An 8,786-nucleotide genomic window follows, 5' to 3' on the forward strand; every position below is an offset into this window, starting at 1 on the left:
TGTTTTCAACGTGTTATTTTGAAGGAACTTTGCTACAAAACTTACCTTCTCCTGTCATTTCATTGTAACACTGACTAGAAGCTGCATGAAGCTGAACTGAGGTCTCCAAAATTTGAATGAACTTTATTTCACTCTTGTAAAAGAAGGTTGTAACAACTTGTAAGATGGGTCAAAAGTCACTGAATTTTGCACTTTAATCTGTACTTTATTCCAGTAATCAGTCCTGAGAGTGGCTCCAGAACCAGTAATGATGTGTTTGGTCTCTGCATCCTCTCATAGGTGTGTATATATATTTTTATGTCTGTATATATGTATATTCACTCCAGAGAATATGAAAATCTTTCCCTGAAGACCTTGAGAGAGATTTGCAGAGAAATACTAAAGTATTGCCCTCTCTCATCCTGCTGTTACTCCAGCCTGTGTAGGAGCAGTTTGCTAATTTCTGTTGACAGAAATGGATCTTCAAAAATCTGGATTATATTTTCTCAACAGAGGAAATATTACAAATCCCCCCCCCTCCCCCCCTCCATTGCTGTGTTTTAAGATGTATTCCTAACATATAAGCCTTTACCTCCTTTAAAGGCGGGTCCTGTTGTTTTGGACCAGCTCAGCTTGTTGGCTGATGACTATTCCACCACCACTGGCTGCCAGTCCCTGGCATATTGTTGCCTGTCGTTTGTTAGACTCTGTAAAGGTTTCAGCTAAGAATCCAAGGAGGAGAGCTCTATAGCTCCATAGTTGGTTTTATAATTTTTTTTATGAAAACTTATGAGTTTTCATCATTCACACTATGAATACCTTCAGAAAGGTATTTGAAATGCTGGTACTTATGCAGGAAAGCCTGTGTATTGCATTCCTTAAGGGCAACTCACACCGTTGTCTGCAGATGTTGACTAGACTTGCACTTTCATATCCACTGGGATTCCATATAGGAATGGGGCTGGAGGGTTTGACAGCCCAGGTGTGAAGACATGGACCCGGTTACAGACTTGGGTATGGCAAAAGAGCAAATACAGAACATCTCAAAGAATCATTGCTCATCAGGAAGACTTTGTGTTACTAGGGTGCTGGTTGGAGTTGATGTGGAAGGAGGAGAGCTCTGCAGCCCTCCAGTTAGGTTGGAAGGGGCTGCCGGAGGTTTCATTTCAGTTGTAAAAGGTGCCTTCATTCTGAAGAATGTGTATAAATGTGTTTAAAGGGGCTTATAGCAGAATCCTTTAGGATGTACTGAATGTTGTAGAGTTACTGGCTTCTGAGATCAGTTTTTCCCTTGAGGGTGGTGTTTAGTTGAGAGAATTGAATCATGTTATGGCAGACTGTTGTTGCAGCATCACAGGTCTTTTGTTATGCCCTGCGTTACAAGTCTTTAAACAAATTCTGTACGACTTTGTCATTCAAGAGCACTGGATGCTTGGAGGTGCAAAAATAAAGCCTCAGGGCAGACAAGTTTCCTGCAATGTCAGCTTTTTGGTCAAGGTGGCTGTTTAAAAACCTTCCCATGTAGCAATGATGTGCCTACTATTACTAGGCACTTGACTTTTAGCCTCTGGAACCTTGGTGGTTGTCATCTTTCACATCTGCACATTTATTTTCTTTTTCCTTCCTGACTTCAATGCAAGGATGGTCCTTTCAGGAAGAAATGTGCTGCTCTATTTAGTTGTCAGTTTTTTTCCTGCTGGTTCTTTACCATCTAATCCCTGTGGTAAAATTTGTGGACTATTTTCTATTACAAGCATATGCTTGAAGTCTTGGCTGACCACAGCATCTGCTTTGAGGACTAAACCAGAATTAGTCAACGCCCATTTGTTTCCTGGTAGGTGATGAATAGATGATTTACCTTTAGTGTGTGTTTCTGTCTGTTGTAATGTGCTGCCTGTATGTGCATGCTATGAAACTGCAGCAGGAACAACTGCTTTGTGGTACTGTTTGATAGGAACAATACAGAATGAAAAGTTCATTTAAGACTTACATTCATTTTGTCAATGCATCCCAGAATATGTAAGTTTAGGTCAGGCCTGCACCCTCCCTCAGGGGATTATATCCAATACAATTCGCTAGAAAGTAAGTACATGCTTTCATGTCACCAGGCTCTGTTCTCAAGTGCGTGTTTTCTTTCTAGAGGATGCTGTTTCAAGGTCCAAATTTCTAGTATCATGTGGTCTCGGGGAATGCTGGTTTGTGTCCTGTCTGCCCATCAGTAAAAGTTGATGACTTGCTCCAGTTCCTGCCTGGCCTCCCTTCTCAGGAGCCTTCTACGTACTTAAAACGTAGGAGTTCTGTAATCTTACAAGCAGGCCAGGGCAATGGTCACCTCAGCTTAATCACATTCTGCAGCTTTTCTAGTAGTCTATTTAGATGCTCACAAAAAAGGAGGCCTTTCCCTTTGGAAAAAAATCTCTGAGTGGGTATTAGATAGGATTTCAAAGTACAGGGTCAGAATCCTGTCTGAGTAAGCAGGAATAGCTCCACTCATTCCTAATGGATCTGTGTTGAGTTGTACCAGCTGAACATCTGGTCCATGGCTCACAGGACCAAAGCCATTAACCCCTCCCCTGTCAGACCCAATGGCCTGAACATTATGCATCTGCAAATGGAAGTGCCTCGGGCTAGAGTTAAGCTGAATTCATTTTCTGAAGCTGTATTTATTTTCTGTTTCTGTTAATTGTGATTTATTTTGTGGGGAGAGCTTCACTCTAACTGCATTTCTACACATCAGGCTGTGTGGCTCTTTCAGAGAGAGCTTGCCCTGAAAGAGTTAATAATTTCAACCTGTTTTAAGCTGGAATGAAGAGACTGGTTGCTCTGTGTCCCTGCTTTCTATTCTCTTGTTGGCCTACTTCCCTCTGCTTGCATTTTGCATTCCTAATGCCATGAATAAATCAGGATCCAAGGATTTAGAAGGTGGTACAGCTGTAGCCACTCAGAAAATTGAACCTCTGAGGCTTTTACTGCAGCTCTAACAACTGCCAATATGTGTGCTTCTGAGCTCTTTTAATAACATCTCACTGGTACTTAGGTAAAATTCACTTTGCCCTTTTTAGATGTTTAAGGTTCTTGTGCCTCTACCCAGCATCTCCTCATGTGGCTCCCTTTGTCTCCTGGGTAAAGCTCAGTTATAAACCCTGGCTGCTGTGACAAAATGGTTTATCACCAATCTTTGCATAGGGGAGAAAAGAGCAAGGGGAAAGTGAGGGATCTGACCTGGCTGAGGGTTCACCTTCTCTAAAGAATCACAGCACAGTCAAACTCCTGTCTCGCTGTAGCCCGAGATCCTCTGATAACTACTCATTAATAATACACGTTGGACAGCTGCTATTTGTAGTGCCGTGGCTCCTGAGAGAGTATGTGAGGGAGCTCTTTAGTCTTCAGAGGATACATCCAGTCTGAGTGAAGAAAAACAGGCATCAGTAATAGGCTTCCTCTGGAGGGTGAGTATCTTGAAAGAACAAAGTCTCCAAGTATTTTTTTTCCAGGAAAGATGGTTTATATTGTACTAAAGGGTTCCCCTCATTATGGCTTTTAGAATAAAAGCCAGAACGTGATTTTAGTCTGATGATGGCTCCCAAGTATTTTTTTTCCAGGAAAGATGGCTTATGTTGTGCTAAAGGGTTTCCCTCATTCTGGCTTTTAGTATAAAAGCCATAATGTGATTTTAGTCTCATGATGGCTTGATTTCACTAAACTTTGCTTTTGAGTAGAAGGTCTTTTATGACTTTAGCATATGGTGATGTGGTTTTCAGCGCAGGATTCCTGAGATCCATACCTGGCTGTTAGACCTTCCCAAGTTACTCCCAGGTAATTATAGTTGGCAAGGGAGGTATTGAAGTACATAAATAATGCTCAGTGAAGCGCGTGTCTTGTGATGCTGCTTCATTTCTCTCAGTTTCCTGTGTTGTAGGAGTAAAATGTCTGCATAGCAGAAGGTAAGATTAAAAAAAACAAACCCAACCTTAATTATTTTGGTATCTTATTTCCATTCTCAGGCTCACCACAGACAGAAACTGACACAGTTGGGCTTTAAAAAAAGCTGCAGGTGCCTTACACAGGCTCGAAACACTACTTTAACCTTGACAGCATTCAGAGATGTGTGGGCTCAGACATGATCATCCCATTCCACAGCTTAATGAGTGAGCTTGCACCAGGCAAGCTGTGGTACCTGCCAGCAATGTAACACAAAATGGACTGTTCTAGCCCAGGCTGGGTAATGGGATGTTAAGTCACTGTAATGTGGCTGAGCTCCTGAGCCTCAGGCACTGGATTTATGCGCAAATTGCCACAGATGCACATTTATTCTCTGCCTAAATCATTTGGACTCTTCCTTTAAAGAACTCAGTGATAAGCTGCTCGTATGTATTTTCATATGCAGCTCTATCCCCATGCAGTTTGACTTGCATCCATGCTGCCTGTAAGTCTTGAGTGTGCTCTCTGCAGAGAGAGGCTGCTCGCTGCAGGTTTTCTCCCAACCCTCTTGAGTCTCTAGGCCTGTAGCATTCCCATCTTGGTTTGCTGTACACGGATCACTAAGCAGTTTCCTTTCTCTTAGGGCACCTCTGTTCTATGTCTGAGTGAATCTTCAGCAGCTCCTGTGCGATTGCTTTCCTGCTCCTTTGTGTGCACAGCCCAGTAAATAAGCAGGGGGATGGAGAGCACATTGTAAATGTGTTGACAGCTTTTGAAGAATAAACAGCCCTGAAAACCGCCTCTCTGCCTTCTCCCCTGCTGCTTTTGCTTTCTTTTCTATCATTTTCTCTATTTTCTTTTTTCCCCTCCCTCTCCCCCCCCCCAGATTCTTTTACACTCTTTTGACACCCACCCCTGTTTCTTTTGGTGCTTGCTGCTCTCTCCCCTGTAGTCCCTATTTCTCACCAGGGTACCGTTTCAATCCCTATGCAGGAACAAATGAAAAGCGGGATTCATTCTGTTTCTGAGTGTGCCTGTTTGTATGTGTTCTCTCCCCATTCTTCTCTCTCGCCCCCGGTCCATGGTTTTAGTAAGTGTCCTGCTGTTTTCCTAAATGCTTTCAGCGGGGTAGAGTGTGCATGGGGGATTTTTATGCTTACAGATGCTAGCAAAGGAGGTGGTGTTATTTATTTGGCATCAGGATGACACACTATCTGAGCAACTGTTAGATTCTGCTCTGGCTGTAAATGGGCCCCTAATTCTAGTTTTATTCCTTCTTGTTGAAAAGAGGCTTTTTGTGCTTTGCTCGCAAACGTGCTTGCTTATCTAATACACTGGAATTGATGGGCAGGTCTGTCCCTTTGTGTGAGATCTCTTCCTTCTGGCTTTCCCTTCACAGCATAACCACTGAGACCAATGATCCTGCATCAAAACTGAGTAACTGTCATTTTGGTATGGATGGCTTGTGAGAACTTGGTCTCATCTGTTACTTCAATTGGGACAAGACCTAGATGAGGAAGCACTGTGTTTTAGGGAAACATGGATTCTTAGGTTCTTGGGGAGAAACGGGATTTCTTTAAGCTGTAAAGAATCTAGTCCTGGCTCAAAAGCCTTTCACCAAACCCTTCTGCAGCAGCTGGATCCACAAGGATACTCTTGGTATTGGGTCTCTTCTCCTTTTAGCAAGGAGATGCGCTTTCATATATAATCTCAGTCAGTGTTTAGCTCTGTTCTTTGGTCGAGGTGTTTGAATGTGTTTAGGTGTTTAGTTTAGGCTATGAATGACTTGTTTCCTTATGTATGGAACTTCACAACCTCCAAGTCCTTCTCCAGCACTAGTTTGGGCATCAAACTCCATGAGGCTTCACCAGGGGCTTCTCTGCTTACAATATTGTGTTGGTTCCTTATCACAGGTCGGTTGACAGAATGCTGCAGCCCTTAGTATGTGAATACCAGTTGAAATTCAGGTGTATGAACATGCTCCAACCTACTGCCTCCCTTGCTGCTGCAGTGTTTAAATCAATTTAAACTGTGCTCCCTGAAGCCACTTTGCATTCTCAGTGTGTGTCCTTGCTATTGCCCTATTATGAGGGACTTCTGAGAACTCATTCCACGCTGGTAAATTGTAATCTTCCTGGCACTATCCGTGCTCTAGGCTCCTAGGTAAGGCATCGTTCTTTGAATTACTTTAGTTGGGATACACTGAAAAAAATGAGCTTTACTTAGAAAGGGAAAGAATCAGGCAGAGTTTCCAAGGGGTGGTAACAAGAGGGAAGGTGGTCCTGCTCTTTCAGGAGAAATGAGATTTCAAAGGAGGGAAGTTGCAGTGTTTGAAGGGGAGAGAGTGTGTGCATTTTGGGAAACAGTTCTCTGCAATAAGGACTTTTTTAGAAGAGAAAGTTACTGGGTGGGAGGTTATGAGAAGCAAAAATGTGCAAGTGGGAGCTGTTACCTGTACTCACACCAGAAGTATTGTGATGGAGGTGCAAATGCTAGGCTTTATTTCATCTTCTTGTTGGCTGGTAATGCAAGGTACTTGGTGTTATGGGTGTTCCACTTACAAGTGATTTGGCCGAACACAGCCCTTCTAACTCTGAAGTTTTCAGACCACACACTGTTAGCGCATCTCCATAGAGCACAGCGTTCACCAGTCCTTCTCAGCGAAGGTGTTTGTATTGAGGGCATTCCTCCTTTTGTGTCTTCGTGTGTTCGGTCAGTGGGGCTGGTTCTGATTTCACAAGCGTAAACTGGAGGCTGTTTCAATGAGTTAAACTGATGTAAACTTCAGTGGTTTAAAGGGAATGATTCTGGTGTAAACCTGAATACGACTTCAAAATCGTGCCCGTGCCTTTTGAAACCTGACTTGAGTTTTATCTGTTGTAGGTCTGTACGCTGTATTAGCCTTGTGCATACTGAGATGTTCCTGTTGGGTAGGTGGAGAGAGTTTTGCTAGCAAGGTGCATGTTTGCCACTGAAATGTTCTGTTAGGGGAAGGCAGGCAGCAGCCGGTACCACCGTGCTTCTGGAAGCTGGGTTCTGGAAATCCCTTGGAAGTTTTTTGGACTTGGCTCTCTTCAGAACTCAAAGCACACGGAATTTAGCATCCTATCTCCTCAGCCATCCCATGCGCTTAAAAAAGGTGCAGCTCTTCTGTGAAAAGCTGTGTTTATCACAAGTCTGAGTTTGTTCTCCCTGATTTCCTCGGAGTCCTGAATTGCTCAGCTGTTTGTCCTAATTATATCCTTAAACCAGGAAGTGTTGGGAGACTGGGGAAGATGCTCTCAGCCACTGAAGCAGCTCTTTCACCAGAGATTCTGCTTTGTCTCACTCTGTAAGCTGAACTGACACGGGAGATTTTCTCCTGCTGAGTTTTACTGTCCCCAAACTATCAATAATTGAGGATGCGTGTACTGCAAAGCACCCTGGTTTCGTGATTCATCCTCTCTGTTCATGTCTCCATGCTGAAGTCTGTCTCGTGTGCGTGTGCAACTTGGCGTGATAGGTGCTCCCGCTGTTTATTCATGTTGTCATGTCCCTCATAGATGCTGTTGGTGACAGATGCATGCTGCAATTGGATTTGGTCATGTACCTCTGTAGAATGGTGTGTTTGGAGTTGCTGGATATCCCTTCCAGCATTGTTTTTCTCCTTACTTAACCCAGGGTGTACTATTTATGTGTGTGTGTCTGCACAAAAATAGCCCAGCAGAGACCCTGCTCATTTCTGTCTTCCCATCCAGATTTCCTTTTGGTCTAAATAGAGCTTTTCAGAATGAGTTTTGTTGCATCAGTACAGCTGTGGTGGAAGCAGAAGCTATTGACGAAGCTTTTAAAAGTGGAAGGTACGTGAAGTGAGAGCGTGTTCTTGGGTTGGTACTTGAAGTATCCAGCATTAGTCCTTTTGGAAACAACTATAAAGAGGTCTTCATTTAAAAAGCTCCTTTCAGTGTAGGTACCTGAGGTTTCTGTGCATCTTACATCACTGTGTGCTGATAGGCCCTGCTCCTCATTCATAGAATCATAGAATAGTTAGGGTTAGAAAGGACCTTAAGATCATCCAGTTCCAACCCCCCTGCCATGGGCAGGGACACCTCACACTAAACCATGTCACCCAAGGCTCTGTCCAACCTGGCCCTAAACACCGCCAGGGATGGAGCATTCACAACTTCCCTGGGCAACCCATTCCAGTGCCCCACCACCCTCACAGTAAAGAACTTCTTCCTTATATCCAACCTAAACTTCCCCTGTTTAAGTTTGAACCTGTTACCCCTTGTCCTGTCACTACAGTCCCTAATGAAGAGTCCCTCCCCAGCATCCCTATAGGCCCCCTTCAGATACTGGAGGGCTCCATGTAGCCTTCTCATCTCTAGGCTGAACAGCCCCAACTCTCTCAGCCTGTCTTCATACAGGAGGTGCTCCAGCCCCTGATCATCCTCGTGGCCTCCTCTGGACTTGTTCCAACAGTTCCATGTCCTTTTTATGTTGAGGACACCAGAACTGCACACAATGCTCCAGGTGAGGTCTCACAAGAGCAGAGTAGAGGGGCAGGATCACCTCCTTTGACCTGCTGGTCACGCTCCTTTTGATGCAGGCCAGGATATGGTTGCTTTCTGGGCTGTGAGCGCACACTGAACCCAGCTCATGTTCATTTTCTCATAGATCAACACCCCCAAGTCCTTCTCCGCAGGGCTGCTCTGAATCTCTTCTCTGCCCAACCTGTAGCTGTGCCTGGGATTGCTCCGACCCAGGTGTAGGACCTTGCACTTGGCATGGTTAAACTTCATAAGGTTGGTATCAGCCTGGGTCACATACCTAGGATGAAAGGAGGGGTTCCTCAGTGTCAGTGGGTACCACCATGGGAGCACACTGGTTTTGGGAGCTCCCTCAAT

Source organism: Pezoporus occidentalis, unplaced genomic scaffold (assembly GCF_034315485.1).
Source record: "Pezoporus occidentalis ecotype Australia unplaced genomic scaffold, CSIRO_AGI_Poc_V1 ctg65, whole genome shotgun sequence".
Taxonomy (NCBI): domain Eukaryota; kingdom Metazoa; phylum Chordata; class Aves; order Psittaciformes; family Psittacidae; genus Pezoporus; species Pezoporus occidentalis.